The sequence below is a fragment of the Canis aureus genome, chromosome 13 (assembly GCF_053574225.1).
Source record: "Canis aureus isolate CA01 chromosome 13, VMU_Caureus_v.1.0, whole genome shotgun sequence".
Taxonomy (NCBI): Eukaryota; Metazoa; Chordata; class Mammalia; order Carnivora; family Canidae; genus Canis; species Canis aureus.
Genome location: NC_135623.1, coordinates 45446408 through 45467429, shown reverse-complemented (window position 1 = coordinate 45467429; position 21022 = coordinate 45446408). Strand labels below are relative to the sequence as shown.

The window sequence follows — 21022 nt, the reverse complement described above, 5'->3', positions numbered from 1 at the left end:
TGGCTGAGTAATATTCCACTATAGATAAACACCACATCTTCTTTATCCATTCTTCTATTGATGGACACTTGAGCTGCTTCCATAATTTACCATTGTAAATACCCTTCAGTAAACATAGGAGGTGCATATATGTTTTCAAATTAGTTTTTTCATATTATTTGGGTAAATGCCCAGTAGTGGAATTACTAGATCTCTGGTAGTTCTCTTTTTAATTTTTTGAGGAACCTCCATACTGTTTTATTTATGGTGGCTGCACCAATTTGCATTCCCACCACCAGTACACAAGCATTTCTTTTCTCCACATAGCTTTTTCTCTGCCAATACTTGTTGTTTCTTGTGTTGTTGATTTTAGCTGTTCTGGCAGATGTGAGGTGCTATGCTATATCATTGTGGTTTTGATTTGTATTTCCCTGATGATGAGGGATGTTGAGCATCTTTTAATGTGACTGTTGGTCATCTGTATGTCTTTGGAGAGATATCTGTTCATGTCTTCTGCCCATTTTAAATCCAAATGTTTGTCCTTGCGTGTTGAGTTATATCAGTTCTTTACATATTTGGGTTACTAACCTTTTATTGTATATGTCATTTGCAAATATCTTCTTCCATCCCCCAGATTGTATTTTAGTTTTGTTGATTATTCCCCTTGCTGGGCAAAAGCTTTTTATTTTGATGCAGTCTTAATAGTTTATTTTTGCTTTTGTTTCCCTTGCCTCAGGAGACATATCTAGAAGGATGTTGCTATAGCCAATGTCAGAGAAATTACAGCCTGGGCTCTCTTCTAGGATTTTTATGACTTGTAGTCTCACATTTAGGTCTTTCATCCATTATGAGTTTATTTTTGTGTATGATGTAAGAAAGTAGTTGTTTCATTGTTGTGCATATCACTGTCCAGTTTTTCCAATATCATTTGCTGAAGAGACTTTTTTTCCATTTCATATTCTTGCCTCTTTTGTCAAAGACTAATTGGCCATATAATCATGGGTTTATTTCTGGTCTCTATTCTATTCCATTGATCCATGTCTCTGTTTTACTGCCAGTACCACATTGTTTTGATTACTACAGCTTTGTAGTGTATCTTGAAATCTGGGATTGTGGTATCTCCAGTTTTGTTTCTTTTTCAAGATTGCTTTGGCTATTCAAGGTCTTTTATAGTTCCATACAAATTGTAGTGTTATTTGTTCTAGTTCTGTGAAGAACACTATTGGCATTTCGATAAGAATTGCACTTATTCTGTAGATTGCTTTGGATAATATAAATGTTTTAATAATTTTGTTCTTCCAATCCATGAGCATGGGATGCCATTCCATTTTTTAATCCTGTCTTCAATTTCTTTCATCATTGTTTTATAGTTTTCAAAGTACAGGTCTTTCACCTCCTTGGTTAAGTTTATTCCATGTATTTTATTATTTTTGGTGCAATTATAAATGGTATTATTTTCTTAATTTCTCTTTCTGCTGCTTCAGTATTAGTGTATAGAAATTCAGTGGATTTTTGTATATTGATTTTGTGTTCTGCAACCTTACCGAATTCATTGATCAGTTTTAGTAGCTTTTTGGTGGAGTTTTTAGGGTTTTCTCTATATAGTATCATGTCATCTGAAGTATTGGCAGTTTTACTTCTTTACCAATTTGGATGTCTTTTACTTCTTTTTGTTGTCTGATAGTTGTAGCTGGGAACATAGTACTCTGTTAAATAAAAGTGGTGAAATTGGACTTCCCTGTCTTATTCCTGATCTTAGAGGAAAAGCTCTGTGTTTTACCCTTGAGTATGATGTTAGCTGTGGGTTTTGCATATGTGGTCTTTATTATGTTAGAGGGTATGTTCCCTCTAAATCTACTTGTTGAGGGCTCTTATCATAAATGGATATCGCACTATGTCAACCTCCTTCTCTGCACCTGTTGAAATGATTATATGGTCTTTATCCTTGTTGATGTGATGTGTCATGATGATTGATTTGCAATATCAAAGCACTCTTACATCCCAGGAGTGAATCCCATGACTGTGGTGAGTAATTTTTTAAATGTATTGTTGGGTTTACTTTGCTAATATTTTGTTGATGATTTTTGCACATATGTTCATCAGAGATAATGTCCAATTAAAAATAATGTATATTCTATCTTAGGATGGAATGTTCTGAATATATTTGTTAGATCCATTTGTTCCAATGTGTCATTCATAGCAACTGTTTCCTTATTGATTTGGTGTTTGGATGATCTATCCACTGATGTAAGTGGGGTGTTAAAGTCCTTTATTATTATTGTTTTATTATTGATTACTTCCTTTATGTTTGCTATAGGTGTTTTATTTTTTTAAAAGATTTTATTTATTTATTCATGAGACACACACACACATGCAGAGGCAGAGACACAGGCAGAGGGAGAAGCAGGCTCCATGCAGGGAGCCCGATGTGGGACTCGATCCCCGGTCTCCAGATCATGCCCTGGGCTGAAGGCGGTGCTAAACTGCTGAGCCACCGGGGCTGCCCTGTTATAGGTGCTTTAATGTATTCAGGTACTCCCATATTGGGTGCATAAATATTTACAATTGTTATATCTTCTGATTGGATTCCCTTTATGATTATCTAGTGTTCTTCTTTGTCTCTTTTTACAGTCTTTGTTTTAAAGTCTGTTTTGTCCAGTATAAGTATTGTTACTCTGGCTCTTTTTTGACTTCCATTTTCATGATAAATGCTTTTTCTATCCCCTCACTTTCAATCTGCATGTGTCTTTTGATGTGAAATCAGTCTCAAGTTAACAAAATATAGATGGATCATTTTTTCAATTTTTTTTTAACTTTTAGAGAGGAAGTGGGGGAGAGGTGGAGGGAGAGGGAGAGGGAGAGAGAGAGAGAGAGACAGAGAGAGAATACCTCAAGCAGGCTTCACACCCAGCATGGAGCCCAATGCAGGGCTTGATCTCACAACCCTGAGATCATGACCTGATCTGGAATCAAGAGTTGAAACTTTAGCCAACTGAGTCACCTAGGTATCCCTAGATGGGTCTTTTAAAATCCATTTTGTCACTTGATGTCTTTTGATTGGAGCATTTGGCCCATTTATACTCAAAGGAATTATTGATAGATATGTGTTTATTTTCATTTCATTACTTGTTTTATGGTTGTTTTGTAGTTTTCTGTTCCTTCTCTAAATCTCTTCTCTCATGGCTTGCTGGCTTTCTTTAGTGATATACTTGGGTTTCTTTATTTTTGCATATCTATTACTGGCTTTTGATTTGTGGTTACCATTAGGTTTATATATGACATCTTCTACTTACAGCAGTCTATAGTAAGTTGACGGTCATTTAAGTTTGAACCTATTCTTTACTCCTCTCCCCCCAAGTTTTAGGTATATAGTGTCATATTTTACATTCTTTTCTTTTGTGAATACTTTCACTGATTTTTAAGATATACTTGATTTTACTGCTTTTATACTTCCTACTTTTCTTCCTCCTTTTTATGGTCTTTCCTTTCCACTCAAAGAGTCCCATTTAATTGTTTAGTGGTCATGCATTATTTGTCTGAGAAACTATCTCTCCTTTTCTGACTGATTTCCTTCCGTTTAGAGTATTCTTGTTTCTAGGATTTTTTCTTTCAGCTCTTTGAATATATCATGCTACTCTCTTTTGGCTTGGAGTTTCTGCTGAAAAATCAGCTAATAGCTTTATGGGGTTTCCCTTGTATGCAACTATTTTCTTTTTTCTTGCTACTTTTAAAATTCTCTCTTTATCATTACTTTTTTGCCCTCTTAATTACTAATTGTCTTCGTATGGATCTCCTTGGGTTGATTTTCTTGGAGGCTTCCTGTGCCTCCTGGATCTGGATTTCTGTTTCTTTACTCAGATTTGAGAAGTGTCTAGCTATTATTTCTTCAAGTAAAGTTTTGCCCACTTTTCTTTTTATTCTCCTTCTATAATGCAATGTTATTGCACTGGATGGTATTGCTGAATTCTCTAAGTATTTTCATTTATTATTTTTCTCTAGTTTATTCAACTTGACTGCTTTCCATTACTCTGTCGTCCAGATTGCTGATCCATTCTCCTGCTTCCTCTGGTCTAGTACTTAATTCACATAGTGTATTTTTAATTTCAGTTTTTGAGTTCTTGATCTCTGGTTCTTTATGTTTTCTATCTCTTTGTTAAAGTTCTCACTGAGGTCCTCTACTCTTCTTACATTCAATGAGTATCTTTATGACCATTACTTTAAATGATCTATTATGCATATTATGTATCTTTATTTTGTTTAGCTCTTTTGCTTTGATTTTTTTTTCTTTTTCTTTGATTTGGGACATATTCTTCTGTTGTGTCCTTATTTTGTCTAACTCTGTGTCTGTTTTTACATTTTAAGGAAGTCAGTTACATCCTGCTATTGAAGGTATGGCCTTATAAAGCAGAGATTCCGTAGTGCCCTGTGGTGCAATGTCTTATGTTCATCAGAATCTGGTTCTTCAGGGTATCTCCTATGTCTATTGTATGTACCCTTATGTTGTGGCTGACCCACTTTTGCCAGCATTCCAGTTGTCTGCAATGGCTCTTTTGCCTATTGTGAGCAGCGTTTGGTCCCTGTATTGTTAGTGGTCCAACCTGGGGCTGCCTTGGGCTTCAGTTTAGTCATACTAGGCATTTGCCAGAGATGCAGTAGCATGGAATTGCAGGGCACTTTCCCTGTGTTGTCCCCTGAGAAATTTTCATTGGTGGGCAGGAACTGCAGTCAGACCCCAATGTCTGTTCCCTGCCTACCACTGGGGCCACAGTCCCACTGGCATGCGTAGTTATTTTCCTCTCTCCCTAGGGCAGGCATCACTTTGGAATGGCAATGACGCCTGTTGGGGGTCTGGCCATCCATGCAAACAGGAAGTATTGAGGGGGCCAGGTCTGCAGGAGCATACAGGGGCGGGGTGTGGTATTAGCAAGGTATCTGCAGGTCTACTGTGAGAGGGGACCAGGAGCCATTTTAGAAAACTGCCACAGAGCTAGAAGGCAGGGATCCACAGAAGTGCACTGTTAGCAAGGCAAGTGGAGAGTGTTCACACCATTCCCAGGTATTTGTGTATCTCAGCTGGCTGACAAAGGAGGAAAATGATGCCTGCCAACTCTTTTTTTTTTTTTCCTGGAGAAGTTTCCCAATGATCCCAGCCTCTTCATCACATGCTGTGAAACTAGTAAACAAATTTCCCTCCTTGTTCCCTAGAGATCTTTTCAAACTGCTGCTTCTATGCTGTTTCTCCACAGGTGCTGTTTCTTGTGCTGCCTCTAAGGGTGGGGAGTCAGTTTCCTCTCACCCTTTAGCTCTCCCAAAGCTGAGCCCATTGATTTTTTAAGTTTCAAGTGTTAAGCCCTGCTCATCGTAAGAACTCAGGAAATCAGGCCCCTTTGATTTTCAAAGCCACATGTCATGGGGATTCACCTTCCCCTTGCAGGTTCCCTATGCCTGTTGTGAGGGTCTGTTTGTTTGCTCTCTCTGAGCCCACAGCATCCTTCCCTCCCGTGGATGATCCCTTGGGTCCCTCTAGCTCCCAATTATGTCTCCACCTTCCCTCCCTCTTATATGTGGCCTCTTCTCTGCACTTAGCTGTGGAAAGTCTATTCTGCCAATCTTCAGGTCATTTTTTGGATTATTTACAGATGATATGGGTGTTGTCTAGGTGTATCCATGGACAGGTGAGCTTAGGATCTTCTTACTCTGCTACCTTCCCTGGGTTCCAGAATAGACAGGGTTTTTTTTTTGTTTATTGTTTTTAAATTTAATTTATTTGACAGAGAGAGAGCACAAGCAGGGGAGCAGCAGGCAGAGGGAGAGGGAGAAGCAGGCTCTCCGCTGAGCAGAGAACCCAACATGGGGCTCCATCCCAGGACCCTGGGATTGTGGCCTGAGCTGAAGGCAGATGATTAACCAACTGACCCACCCACACACTCCTGGAGAGTTATTTTTATACCAAGTGCTTGGCTAATAACTTGATTGTACTTAATGGATAAATGAATAAAATGTGTCTTTAACCATAAGTCTTGCTATTAAATAATTTTTCTTTTACTTGGAACTCTCTACATGCCCAGTTTTGTTTTCCTTTATTCTCTAAAGATGTAACATTATATTTTTTATCTATAGAATGTGGCAGCATTTTAGCTTTCATTTCTATAATGGAGTTCTTATAGATATAAGACTTAGATTTTAATTCTTACTTCTTGGTAGAGACATTAAGTATATCTTTAAACTTTGTAGATAATTCAAAAGATCCACATTTCCTTGCCCCTATTTCATTTTATATTGGGTTCAGAGGTAAACTATATGAAGGAATTAAAAGAAAAAGTAATTTGACATTTAGTTAAAAATTATTCATGTATGCAGCTCATTTCTATGGCCTGGAAGTCAGAGGCCAAGAAGTGTAGAATTATTCAGTTTTATTTAACAGAAGTGTTCTATTATCTGCCTCATTCTCCCATTTTATAGGAGCCATTTGACATTTTTAAAGGTCTAGCCAAAACGATTGATACCATTCACCAGAAAAAATCTATTATTGTAGAAATCAACTTTCTGGAAATTCTCTTAAAATAATAATGGTCATTTTTCCCTGAAGAAACTTAAGTGCAGTATTATTTTCACTCCATACCACTGCATAAACCTTTTAAAGAAAATGAAGTAGTTGAGAGGATATCTTACATGATTGCTTTAAAGATCAGAAATATATAGAAGAAATACTTGGCAGGCTGATGACTGGAATATAATCTTAAGCTTTGTTTAGTCAAGTCTCCAGAAAACTCACTGTTTTTAAGGGAGTATGTTCAATTTTCCTAAAAGTTTACTGTTTAGTAAAAAGTATGATTTAATGGCTTGTGTTCACTTAATGTGCTGTTGTAATAATCTCTTCACTTCTCTCATTCTGACATTAAATGTGTTAAGGGCAGAGATTATGTGTTGTTTACTTTTTTTTTTTTTAATAAAAACTTACTGCCTAGCAGGCTCTCTGGTGCATCATTAGTCGTTGAGGGATACAATAGAAAAGACAATACTAATTGTTAACAAGACTGTGGAGAAACTAGAACACTTATGCATTATTGGCAGGAATATAAAATTTCACAGAGAGTTCTGTAAAATAGTTTGGTGTTTTTTTTTTTTTTTTAAAGTTAAACATAAACTTACCATATGACCCAGTAATTCTATTCCTGGGAATGATCCTATTCTTTGCACAACAGTATACTCTCCTGGTTTGTCCCTTGTTCTCCAATCTAATCCCAACAGCATAGATGCCTGCTTACTTCTCTTTTTTGCCCTGTCCTGAGGTCAAAGTAATCTAGCTATTTAAAGATCTACTTGGGTAAAGTCTAAAAGCATGACCCAGAAGTGACATTTTTGTATATAGAATAACATTTGATAATATACATTTTATCTATGAGAAAATTTTGAGAAAATAATGTGCATTTTTATGCTAGACATAGTTCCATTTTGGGGGTCCCACAATCTTACAGCTGTATCATACTTTATTTTTTTTTAAAGATTTTATTTATTTTTCATGAGAGACACAGAGAGAGAGGCAGAGACACAGGCAGAGGAAGAAGCAGGCTCCCAGAGGGGAGCCCAATATGGGACTCTATTCCAGGACACCAGGATCATGACCTGAGCCAAAGGCAGACACTCAACCACTGAACCACGCAGGTACCCCCTGATTCATACTTTAAAGACTTAATTTACATAAAATATAAAGCTACTATACTGAATTGGCTAGCATTCCCCCCAAATTTGGGTCTATTGTAATCTCCAGAATGTGACTTTATTTGGAAATAGGTCTTTATAGATGTAATTAGTGAATGTGAAGTTGTACTGAAGTAGATGGGTCTTAAAGGCAATATGACTTGTGCTTTTGTAACAAGAGGAAAGCACATAGACACATTCAAGAAAAAGGTCTATGTGTTGACAGAGTCAGAGATTGAGGCAATGCAGTTGCAAGCCAAGGAATACCAAGGACTACGGGTGAAATTAGGAAGAAACAAAGAAGAATCTTTCCTTAAGTTTCTAGAGGACGTATGGTTTTGCTGACACCTTGACTTCAGAACTGTGAGAGGATAAATTTCTGTTGTTAAGCCACCCAATTTGTGCTACTTTGTCATGGCATTGCTAAGAATCAAATATACCTGCATTTATTAAAAATAACCATGCATGTTTATTCATGTCAAAGAGTTTAGACTTGTTTTGGCAAGAAAGTTTCTGCTCTAATAATATTTCATAGCTAGCCTTGGAGCCCAGCAACTTGTATTACAGAGATGTCATAGACCTATTTAAATTGATGTCATAAACATTTATCAAACAATCAAACTGCATTGATCATTGACACTTATAAAAATGTGTGCTATAAAAAAATGTATGCTATAACTTAAAAAGTTGGTAAGAAAGTTTTATAAGATTAATTTAGTGGTAGAATTAAAAGATTACATGCTTATGACTTTCAACACAATAAAAGATGTATGCCAAATATATACACATAGCATATGTGCTTTATCCTAAAAGTGTTAAAAGGTGTCACATAGGGATATTTTATAATCCAGGTAGATTTACTTGAAACCTTGTCCTTTAATATGAGTTAATGTGTGGGATCATATAGTGTAGGGAAACATTTTTTTTTTTTAGTTTACCTTTTAAAGGTTCTTCCAGTTGGTCTAAGAATTAAATTGACATGAGGCAGACAAGAGAAAATAAAATTTATAATTTAATTGAATAAGAACCTCACAAGCATGAAATTTTCAAAAACAGAAAGGTAAAATGAGGTATATATACCACGTGAGCTAAGGAATGAGATAGGGGCTTCAGGCTTCAAGGAAAGGATGACAATTCACAGCAGATGTTTGTAATTAGCTATTTGGCCTGCCATACAGATGTGCCATCCAGATAAAATTTATCCCTAGTAATATCTCTAATTCTGGGAAAGACCCCCTTACTCTGCTAAGTAGTTAAGGGAGAGGCAAAAATTTCTTTTAGCCTGCAAGGTCTCAATTGCCTTCAGCTCAAAAGTTGCACATTTTAGGGAGACTTGCTCTGAAGCTCTTCTTGGAATACTTAGCTAGACTATGGCAGTACTAATTTGTTAAATTGAACATAATTAGTTTTGTATTTTCTAAAATAACTTTATACATAATATTGATAGGCATTCTCATTTTCTGAAAAATGCATTTTGCATATATCAGCATTTAAAATGAGATATTTATCTCAATTTTTATTTTTTGCTAAGAAAAGAATTTTTTGAAGATTTTATTTATTTATTCATGAGAGACACACAGAGAGAGAAAGAGAGAGAGAGAGAGAGAGGGAGGCAAAGACACAGGCAGAGGGAGAAACAGGCTCCATGCAGGGAGCCTGATGTGGGACTTGATCCTGGGTCTCCAGGATCAGGCCCTGGGCTGAAGGAGGCGCTAAACCACTGAGCCACCCGGACTGCCCAGGAAAAGAATTTTAAAAATACACTAGCTTCTATACAATTTTCTATTAAGACCAGAGTAGATGCTCATTAGAGTTTCTCGAAAACAGTTGTATCTGTTGCAATAGGGAACAAATCTGTTAAGGTCCTTCCAGTTGTATGTCCTATGTTGTGTTGGCAACTGTAAATCATAGGCTTTGGGACCTCTTAAAATATTTACAACAAAGCCAAACATTTCAAAGAGTCAATTTTCAGTTTATAAAGTCCTTCCATTTGGATTTCATTGAGTTGTCTTATCTAATCATCACATGACTATATGAGTTAGGTATTAATGCCTCTATTTCACAGATACATAAATTTGAGGCTGATTGTTATGTGACTTGCCCAAGTGGTGGGACTCTTGTTTGAGCCAAGTTTTCATCAAAATCTATGCTCTTTCCAGAAAAAATAGTACATTACTTAACTTGGGTTGGCTTAAGGCTACCTTAAAATCATTGGATTTTATGTAAAATATTAGAATTTGAATTATTCAAATTTATTATTATTAACTCTGTAGCATTAGGCCAGTTTTCACCTTCAATTTAATCTCTAGTAATCATAGTAACTCTGTTACTATGTGTGTCACTTGTTCTAAGCCCTTCGCAGTTATTTATCCACTTAATCTTTATAACAACCCTATGAGACAAAACCCTATTTTATACATGAGGAAAACGAGATTAAGAAAATTTAAGGAATTTGCTCAGTCACAAACTATTCAGTGACAGAGCACCAAAGCCTGTGTGCTGTGCTGCCTCTCTGTGAAGACGGAGATAAATAATACCCAGCGTGCAGCTGGTTGTTAGCATAAATGATGGTATGTATGTAGGCACTTTGTAAACTGGAAAGGACTAAAAAGAGATTAGATATTATGTATAAGAATGCTTTCTTTTTTAACTTCAGGGAAATGTCAGGGTAGGCAGTTTCCTCATAAAAAGTTTTTATGGAATTTAAATGTTATCATCACATCCTAATCTGAGTGATATATTTCTTGAAATATTCTTTGAAGCAATATATGCATTTTGCTTCATTTAACAAATAAAACTAAATGTAAAAGTTGTCTGCTACTAGTTTAGCATTTCATGTTTTAGAATTCCTTCTTGATTGTTCGAATTGCTTTAAGGATCGTTTGTCGAAGTCAATTAGTGTTTTTTTTTATTAATATGCTAGTGTTTGCATGAGAAGAATTCTTAAGTATTTTAAGAGAATTATTGCTACAGTGTGGTATTTACGCAAAGAACATCTGTTTCTTTTTGATGCTTAACTATTTCATTAATGAGATGATTTTAGGTAGTCTTCATAAATTGTCTTACTGGCCTTCTGAATTTTAAACATTTTTCAATTAAGACAAATTCTGATTTGCAAAATTCTGGCTTCTGTTATCTATTTGGTCTTTGACAACCACAGTTAATGTTTTCTTTGATTATTATAATGCCGTTTCACCTTCTGAGGACTTTTATAGCCTATTATCCTTTTTCTTCATTAACATCTTCATCTTCCCCCTGCCCTAACTCTTCCTATCAATCCCTAACTTTTGATAGTCTATATTACAAAAGTTCTTCCCTAATTTCTGGCCAAAGATAAAAAGAAAAATAAATTTTTTTCACTTCTTTTTCGTTTCTGATCTCTGTTCAGACACTAGACACTAGATCAAACACTCTCTTTGAATTGTGGGACAGACAATGGAATGAAATTCCCTCTCCACTCAGTAGTAAGTAAATAGTTTCCCCCCAACACCTGCTCCCCAATGTTTATAGTAGCAATGTCCACAATAGCCAAACTGTGGAAGGAGCCTCAGTGTCCATCAAAAGATGAATGGATAAAAATGGTGTGGTCTATATATACAATAGAATGTTACTCAGCCATTAGAAATGACAAATACCCACCATTTGCTTCGACATGGATGGAACTGGAGGGTATTATGCTGAGTGAAATAAGTCAATCGGAGAAGGACAAACATCATATGGCTTCATTCATTTGGGAAATATAAAAAATAGTGAAGGGGATTAAAGGGGAAAGGAGAGAAAATGAGTGGGAAATATCAGACATGGTGACAGAACATGACAGACACCTAACTCTGGGAAACAAACAAGGAGTAGTGGAAGGGGAGGTGGGCGGAGGGATGGGGTGACTGGGTAACGAGCATTGAGGGGGGCACTTGATGGGATGAGCACTGGGTGTTACACTATGTTGGCAAATCGAACTCCAATAAAAAATATAAACAAGTATATAGTGGAAAAAAACATATAGTTGGATATTTGAATCCATAAAAAAAAGTTTTTCTCCATTTGGTGCTTTGTCATCACATTCACCTCAAACTAATACTTTTAGCAATCATATTCACATGTTTCTAGTTGTAATAAAGAACATTTTCTTTGCTTTAGATCATTCATTAAGGTAGTTCTAATCCTACAGTTTTGCTAAAATGAACAGGGCTAAGATCTCTCAGATAGAAAAAATCCTGCTCCTAGTAGTAAAGTCACCATTATATTAGTATGAACAGAGGGCCAGTCTTAAAGTATAATAACATGCTCTACTTATTCACAGAGTTTTTTGAAAATGTAAATCCATTTGCAATTCATTTGAGTGTTAATTTAAATAACTATATACATTATTTGCTCTATTTATGAAAGGTCATCATAAATATGAGGATCTGTATTTCATTTGTGTGAGGGAACAAGACCCACTGGCTTTGACTAGGACTGCATGGTGCCTCCTTCTCCCTGACAACTCCTGTCAAATTTGTGCAACCCTTCCAGTTTGGTCATGGAATAGTAAAGCTGAAAATTATTCCTTACCCTTGAGAATGGAGAGAACAAGGCTGAGGGACTTATGATTTTAACATGACTTAATATTGACTTAAAATATTAAGCAATCCTAAATGTTTTAGAGGCGGGACACTTTTACTCCCTCAAGAGTTCACCACACTATGGAAAAATAATTACTCCTAGAAGGTACTTGTTGTTGGATTGCTGAGTAATTTTAAGCATTTTGTTGCAGTATGAAAGGAAGATTAACCAAAAAAGATTTTATTTATAAGATTATTATTTTAACCAACAAAAAGTTATGAAAATAACACTTATGTGTCTGAAAACTGTAGTCATGGTTACTTTGACCATCAGAATATTTTTTTCTTCCTCTTAATCCTGGAAAGAAATCACAACATCTGTTTCTGAGATTTTAGGATGATAAATAACATTAAGTTTTATTCCAATTCAAGAATAAAATATTGTGATCTTTAAAAAAAAAAAAAACAACTAAATGCAAAAAAATGAGCTATTTTGCCAGTGAAAGGAGTTTATTAGGGCCTAGCAGAGGAATTCCAATTCAGGACAAGCAAACTATGGCAAATTGTAGGCAAGTTCAGAGAACAGAGAGGGGCTTAGTTTTATGGAGGAAACAAGGAGGTTGGGAGGGACTCTTTAGAAGATTTCAAGTTGGTGATGGTATCTCATTGGCTAAGTGTGGTGGTTTCTCATTGGATGCACTCTGTGGAGCAAGGAGAAATTTTTTCTTTCCCCTCTGCGCTGTGTAAAGCAAGTGTCTTCCTGTTGGGGAATGCCAGGTATGTTTTTTACAGGAAGTGGTACCCCTTCAGGGCTTCCTAACTTTTACTTTAAATGAAGTGTTCCGTATTTATTTTCACAGTATTGATATCAAATGAGATATCTTCAACAAAGTTATCTAAAGGGAAATTTAATAGTTCTCTTTGATCCCTCTGGGACTAGTTCTGCAAAGTCATTAGAATAGTCACTAGCCATTAGATAATAAAATTAGAATTATGGGTTTTGTGTGTTCTATTACTATTTATATCTTATATATTATTTAATCAGCTTTTAAATACATATTGGGTACACAATATAGTACCACTGCTATGGAAGATATAAAAAGAAAAGAAAAAAATTATAATTGACCTAAAAAGAGTTAAAGTGTAGGAGGAAATAAAGGATATTCCTGGAGCACAACATACAATTTGCAATAATTTGTTCAGTATTGTATGTTAAGTGCAGAAAAAATTCAAAGTTAGAAGGTGATCTCCAAGAGGTCAGAGATTTTAAATCTCTTTTGCTCAGAATATTGTTTCTGTGATTACCACAAAAATACATGCTTATTGAAGAAAATGTGAAAAAGAAATTGACTATAAACATTTACCCAAAATAACTAGTTTACTGCTATGATCAGTTAACACTTTTCCTTTTACCTTTATCCATTTTCTACCTGAAGCAGCTTTTATTTTTACTCATCCTTTCAGGCCTTATTTTAAGTGGTAATTGCCCTCAAAAAAATGTTCAAACTTCTTAAATTGTTTTAGGTCCTCATACTAATATGCTTCCATTTAGTCTTGGGCTTCACCTGCATTCATGAAATATTGATGCTCCTGGGCTCTGTAGTGGATGCTGGGATTACAGTGATATACATGACAAACAGGTTCTCTACCATCATAGAGTTGGCAGTTATAACGGAGACAGAAAAGAAACGAACAAAAGGGGCGCCTGGGGGGCTCAGCGTGTTAAGTAAGCATCCACCTTTGGTCAGGTCATGACCTGGGGTCCCTGAGATCGAACCCTGAGTCAGGCTCTCTGCTCAACGGGGGCCTGTTTCTCCCTCTCCCCTCTGCTTGTGCACATGTACTTGCTCACTCTCTCTCTCTGTCAAATAAATAAATAAAATCTTAAAAAACAAACCAAAAAATTGAGTATATAAATGACATTTTGTTTTAGTTACTTGTAAATTTATTTTTCTCACTAGACTATCAGCTGCATATGGTAAGTACTGTCTTGTTGAAAGAAGTTAGATGATAAATATGTGTGTGTCTGTTTGAAATGAATGATTACTGAAGGATGAATGACTAGGTTAACATTTCTATGCATTTTTTCTTATCAATAATGTACATAAACATACAATTTTCATATATACTCAAAATTGGAATCTTAATGAAATACATACTATACATTTTTCACTTAACATTGTATCTTGAACATATTCCTATGTGAATAAATGCTTTAATGGTTGCATAATATTTCATAATAAGAATGTACCTGGATGATTACATAACCCTCCCCTACTGAGATTCTTATTTTCACTCTTTTCCTGATTCAGAACCACACATTCATTTAGATTGTTTCCAGTTTACTGCTATAAATTTTGTACTGATTAACACTTTTAAGCATAAATCACTGTATCTTTGATTATATTTACTCAGAAATATTTGAATTGCTGGACAGAAGTTATTATCTTCTTTAAGGCTTTTGTATAGATTGCCAAGTTGTATTACAGAAAGGTAAATTATACTTCATTGAGGGATAATTTAAGCAATTTCATTAAGTTTTGAAACTAGTGATGGATATGACCTAATCAAAGGATCCTGGCTGGCAGAAGCAAGGGCACAGAAGTGAGAAATAGTTAATTAAAGAGACAAGAAGTATGTATGTTGTGTTATGTTGTGTGGAGAAGAGGGATGGAGTTGGAAATCCTGGGACAGGTGAACACTAGATGAGAAGCTTTCAACTTTTTAGAACAGGTAGTTGGAGCTGCTATAAGATCTTGTAAAGGAGAAAGATAAAACAGTCTCTGGAGTCTAATGTATCTTAATTCAAATTAATAACGTAGTGACTTTAAGCAGGTATTTCACTAACTTAAATTTTAGCTATATTTCATTCACATTTTAAAGGGTTTTCTGGTTCTCCATGCTATTCAACTACAACTGTGGCAGATTTATGAGAGCAATCTGTCTTCTCTGCTCAGATCCCTCTCTGAACTGTTTCTAACACACTGGGCAATACCATTCTGTACATAGCTTTTCTTTTCTTGGTTAAATTTATATTTATTAATAGCATGCATGATTCTGTGAAAACCAAGCTTGAACCCTGGCCATTTTGACTTCCAAGGGCAAGTGTGATCTGAGATCTGTCTCTTAAACTCCACTGTGTGTACCCCTTGGTGATGTCTAGTACCTGCCTTCAGGGGTCTGGTAGTTGGACGCTGGTGGCATGTAATCTGACCCTTTTCTCTCAAAAGGGAACAGACTGGTAAACTGGGATCCTGCTTGATGGCCTTCACATGGAGCCCCTAGGATGTGAGTCACAGCTCCAACAGAGCTTCCTGTTGAGCCTCAAACACAGATCTCATGGCATCCTTCTCCATTTTGTGCTCTTGCTGCTTCTACCAGGACTATGTTTTCAGAAGCAGAGCTCTCCTCTGACTCTTCTCAAAAGGGAGCTCTACCCGAGGCCGCTGTCTTACTTTATCCAAGAACTTCACAGGGTGATAAAATCTTCAGTGGAAATTAGCTCTCCAGCCTTTTCCAACCAACAGACCCTCTTTTTCAAATGGTCCTTCACTGCTTAGTCTTTTTCAGAATGTACCTTCTTTTGTAGAGGTTCTGATCTCATGGGAATGAATTTCCAGGTCAGTGATGAATCTCACTGTTGGATGTTCCTAATCTGTGTCTGTCAAGTTTCCAGAGTATACATGGCCCCTCTGGCAATGAGTGCAGAGGTCCTGACCTAGCATTTCATTAAGGAGAGTCTGAAATGTTTTTTGTTTGTGCCCGGGAAGATGAGGAATCCGCCTCACTGTCCGGAGATTTCTCTAATCTTATCTGATAGATTATAGGATAAAATATGTAGGAAAATGCAAGGCATCATAATTCAATGGGAAATGGAAGCATACATTGGTTTAATATTTCCAAAATATTGTCTCTGTTACATTTTTTTTAGATATGGCATTTAAGAAGTTTATCATGGCCAGAAGAAGGGAAATAATAAAGATTAGAGCAAAATTAAACAATATGGAAACAAAAAACCAGTAGAACAGATAAGTGAAACTACGGGTTCTTTGAAAGAATTTTTTTTTTAAAGATTTGAGAGAGAGGCAGAGACACAGGCAGAGGGAGAAGCAGGCTCCATGCAGGGAGCCTGACGTGGGACTCAATCCCAGGACTCCAGGATCAGGCAGGCCCTGAGCCGAAGGCAGTGCTAAACCGCTGAGCCACCTGGGCTACTCCGGTTCTTTGAAAGAATTAATAAAATTGATACCTCTAGCTAGACTTATCAAAAGAAAAAGTCCCAAATAAAATTATGAACAAAAGAGGAGGATCACAACCAACACCATAGAAATACAAATAATCATAAGAGAATATTATGAAAAAGCATATGCCAACAAACTGGGCAATCTGGAAGAAATGGACAAATTCCTAGAAATATGCAAACTACTAAAATTGAAACAGGAAGAAATAGAAAGTTTGAACAGACCCATAACTAGCAAAGAACTTGAATCAGTCATCAAAAATCTCCCAGCAAACAAAAACCCAGGGCCAGATGGCTTTCAGGGGACTTCTACCAGACATTTGAAGAGTTAATACCTATCCTTCTGAAACTATTTAAAAAAACAGAAATGGAAGGAAAACTTCCAAACTCCTTCTTTGAGGCCAACATTACCTTGATCTCAAACCCAAAGATCCCACCAAAAATAATTACAGACCAATATCCCTGATGAACATGGATGCACAAATTGTCAACAAAATGCTAGCAAATTGAATTCAACAGTACATTAAAAAATTATTCACCATGATCAAGTGGGATTTATTCCTGGGATGCAATATTCAATAATCAATCAATATGATACACCACATTAATAAAGAATTAGAAATATATGATCCTCTCAATAGATGAAGAAAAAGCATTTGAGAAAATACAGCATCCATTCTTGATGAAAACCCTCAATGAAGTAGGGTTAGATGGAACATGCCCCAACATCATAAAGGCCATATAGGCCATATACAAAAGATCCATAGCTAATATCCTCTTCAATGGTAAAAACTGAGAGCTTTTCTCTACAGTCAGGACTAAGATAGGGATGTCCACTGTCACTATTACTATTTAACATAGTCCTGGAAGTCTTAGCCTCAGCAATCAGACAATGAAGAGAAGTAAAGGGAATCCAGATCAGCAAGAAAGAAGTCAGACTTTCAGTATTTGCTGCTGACATGATACTTTAAATAGAAAACCTCAAGAACTCCATCCCAAAATTGCTAGAACTCATACATGAATTCAGCAAAGTCTCAGGATATAAAATTGACATAAGAAATCTATTTCATTTCTCTACACCAATAATGAAAAAGAAATCAAGGAATTGATTCCATTTGCAACTGCACCAAAACCCATAAGATAAACCTAACCAAAGAGGGAAAAGATATACTCTGAAAACTATAGAACACTTATGAAGGAAATTGAAGAGGACAGAAATGGGAAAACATTCCATGCTTATGGATTGGAAGAACAAACATTGTTGTAGTGTCTATACTACCCAAAGCATCTACACATTTAATACAATCCCTATCAAAATACCAGCAACATTTTTCAAAGAGCTAGAGAGCTAGAACAAACCTTCTTAAAATTTGTATAGATCTACAAAAGACCCTGAATAGCCAAAGCCATGCTGAAAAAGAAAAGCAAAAGTGGCAGGCTTCATAATTCTGGACTTCAAGCTATAGTGATCAAGAGCAGTAGTTATCAAGACAGTAAGGTACTGGCACAAAAATAGACACATCAATGGAAAAGATTAGAAAACCCAGAAATGGACCTACAACTGTCTGCTCAAATAATCTTTGACAAAGCTGGCAAGAATACCCAATGGAAAAATCCCTTCAATAAATGATGTTGGGAAAACTGGAAATCCACATGCAGATGAATGAACCTGGACCACTTGCTTAAACCATATGCAAAAATAAACTCAAAATGGATGAAAGATCTAAATGTGAGACAGGAAACTATCAAAATCCTAGGGGAGAACACAGCAACGTCTCTGACCTTGGCCATTGCAACTTCTTACTAGACACGTCTCTGGAGGCAAGAGAAACAAAAGCAAAACTCAACTATTGAAACTACATAAACATAAAAAAGAAAGTCAACAAAGCTAAGAGGCAACCTGTGAAAGAGGAGAAGAGATCTGCAAATGACTTATCAGATTAAACGAGAGTATCCAAAATCTATAAAGAACTTATCAAACTCTACAACAAAAATGCCAAATAACCCAGTTAAGAAATGGGCAGAAGACATGCATAGACACTTGTCCAAAGAAGACATCCAGGTGGCTAATGGACCCATGAAAAGATGCTCGACATCACTCATCATCAGGGGAATGAAAATCAAAACCATGATAAGACACCACCTCACCACCTTGTCAGAATGGCTAAAGTTAACAACACTGGGAACAACAGATGTTGGTGAGGATGTGGAGAAAGAGGAACCCTCTTGCACTGCTGGTGGGAATGTGAATGGGTACAGCCACTCTGGAAAACAGCATGGAGGTTCCTTAAAAAAAATTAAAAATAGAACTACTCCATGATCCAGCAACTGCACTACTCAGTATTTCCCCAAAGGATACAAAAATACAGATTCAAAGGGGTACATGCATCCCAATGTTTGTAGCAGCATTATCAACAATATTCAAACTTATGGAAAGGGCCCAAATGTCCACTGACTGGTGAATGGATAAAGAAGAGGTGGTATGTATGTATGTATGTATGTGTATGTACATATTACTCAGCCATCAAAAAGGATGAAATCTTGCCATTTGCAGCAACATGGGTGGAGCTTGATGGTATTATGCTAAGTGAAATAAGGCCATCAAAGGCAAGTGCTATGTGATTTCACTCCTATGTGGAATTTAAGAAACAATACAGGTGAATATATGGGAAGGGAATAAGAGAAAAGGAAGCAAACCATCAAAGGCTCTTAAAGGTAACACTGAGGGTTGATGGAGAGAGGTGGGTGGGGATGGGCTAGATTGGTGATGGATAGTAAGTAGGGCACTTGTGATGAGCGCTGGGTGTTGTAAGTAAGTGATGAGTCACTGAATTCTGCTCCTGAAACCAATACTGCCCTGTCTGTTAGCTACCTAGAATATATAAAAATTTGAAGAAAAAAAAGTTTATCATGGCACTAAACTCAAGGTGAGCTGAGAGTGTAGGGAACCTCGAAGCAGGCCATACTCTGTTTTTACATCTGACTAAACATTTAATTAGAGTATGAAATGCTTCATGTAGGAAGGTTCTCAAAAATTCAATATAGCTTGTAATTTCTCTGGCAAAAAAAAAAAAAAAAACTCAAAATATTTTTTTATTTATAATTGACCTGAGGTATCATTTTTACATACAAAAGATTAAATTTTTTTCCCTCTGAACCAAATTTCTAGAGCCCTCTATTCATCATCATAAATTTTCTCCCAGAGTTCAAAAATCCTTTGAGAAAGAAGAGAGAAAATGGTTATTTTCCTTCTATAGGATATAGATGAATCTTTGGTATAAATCATGTGAATTTATATTGAATAACTGGGTGGTTTATTAATTCTAAGTGTGCTCAGCTCAAAGCATTTTTATGTGCACTGTAATTTGTCTTAAAGATGTAGTAGTAGCATTCTACTGTTCTTTTTCTGTTTCCAGACCTGAAAACTTTCAGATCTTTGTTCTTTTGTATTAGCTTTGATCATTTCATTATATTTATCCTTAACACTTCAAGACTTTCTCCACAATGGAAAGGCTGGGCAATACATTATAATATCTGACTCACTGTATCTTCTACACTTGGGCTGAAGATGTATTTAGTTCTAATCACTCTTTCTCCTCCTTTGGCTCCTGTAACACTTATCTTTTTTGGTTCCTTCCTTAACTGCTGGACTGCATGACCTTTCTTTATCTTTTAGTCCTTAAATGTTAATATTCTCTTCAATTCTATCTTATGGTTTCAACTATTTTCTACCTAGATATTTTTCCTGAGCTACAGATCCCATATAAAAATACTTATGCTATCAATATCTTGGTCTGGATGCACCAGACGTGCCTTATATTGCAACATCTCCAAATGTGAAATTCTTATTTTCCCCCTAAATTGCCCTGAGTGATCACCATGTACCATTATGAAGCTAGAACACTTAGCATTTTCTGTGATCTGTCGTTTTCATTGCTATTACTACTGCCCTAATTTAGGACCCATTTTACCTTTACTGAGATCACACATAAAGTTAGAAAAGACCTTATTCAATACACAAGTTTGATTTTCTAAGTTAAAACAATAAAGACTGAATATGTGTAAAGGGTTAGAGATGACATATGATACATTTTAATGAGCAATAGCGAGATTTGTAAACTCATTCCACTTGTGATCACTTGATCGTTAAAAATTTCTTAGCCTTTCCGTTTCCCTCAGTTTCAGTGCCATGACTGTACATTTATTTTGCTTTTTTAAGATAATATTTATACTAAGTGGCCTTTTCCAGGATCTGATCCTCTGTCAAATTCTGGTGTTATGGCTTGTGATTGTTGACTTCTGCTCTTCACCACTTCAGTGTCAACATAATCCTAGTGAGATGATCTTAAAGTATATTGGAAGAATCCTTGTATCAGCAACCTCTCTTTTCATAAAACAAAGTAGTAGGATTCAATGCAGAAGATTTTTCACCTGCTGTGCCATTTGTTTTACTTTTTTTTTTTCTGTATTTCTGTTCCTTGCTCTCACTTTTTCTTATTCTCAACAGTAACAACTTAGGGTACAATCAAAATCCATTTTAGCAAAAGGGGGAATAGCAATA

General features: G+C 36.1%; 1 protein-coding gene and 1 pseudogene across 14 annotated transcripts in view; one reads left to right on the top strand and one right to left on the bottom strand.

The window, feature by feature from the left end:
* The window catches only part of ANKS1B (ankyrin repeat and sterile alpha motif domain containing 1B), a 1050493-nt gene that overhangs the window by 323930 nt on the left and 705541 nt on the right, over positions 1-21022 (top strand). The gene's annotated exons all lie outside the window — the stretch shown is intronic.
* Positions 15175-15825, bottom strand: LOC144282704 (large ribosomal subunit protein mL40 pseudogene; annotated as a pseudogene).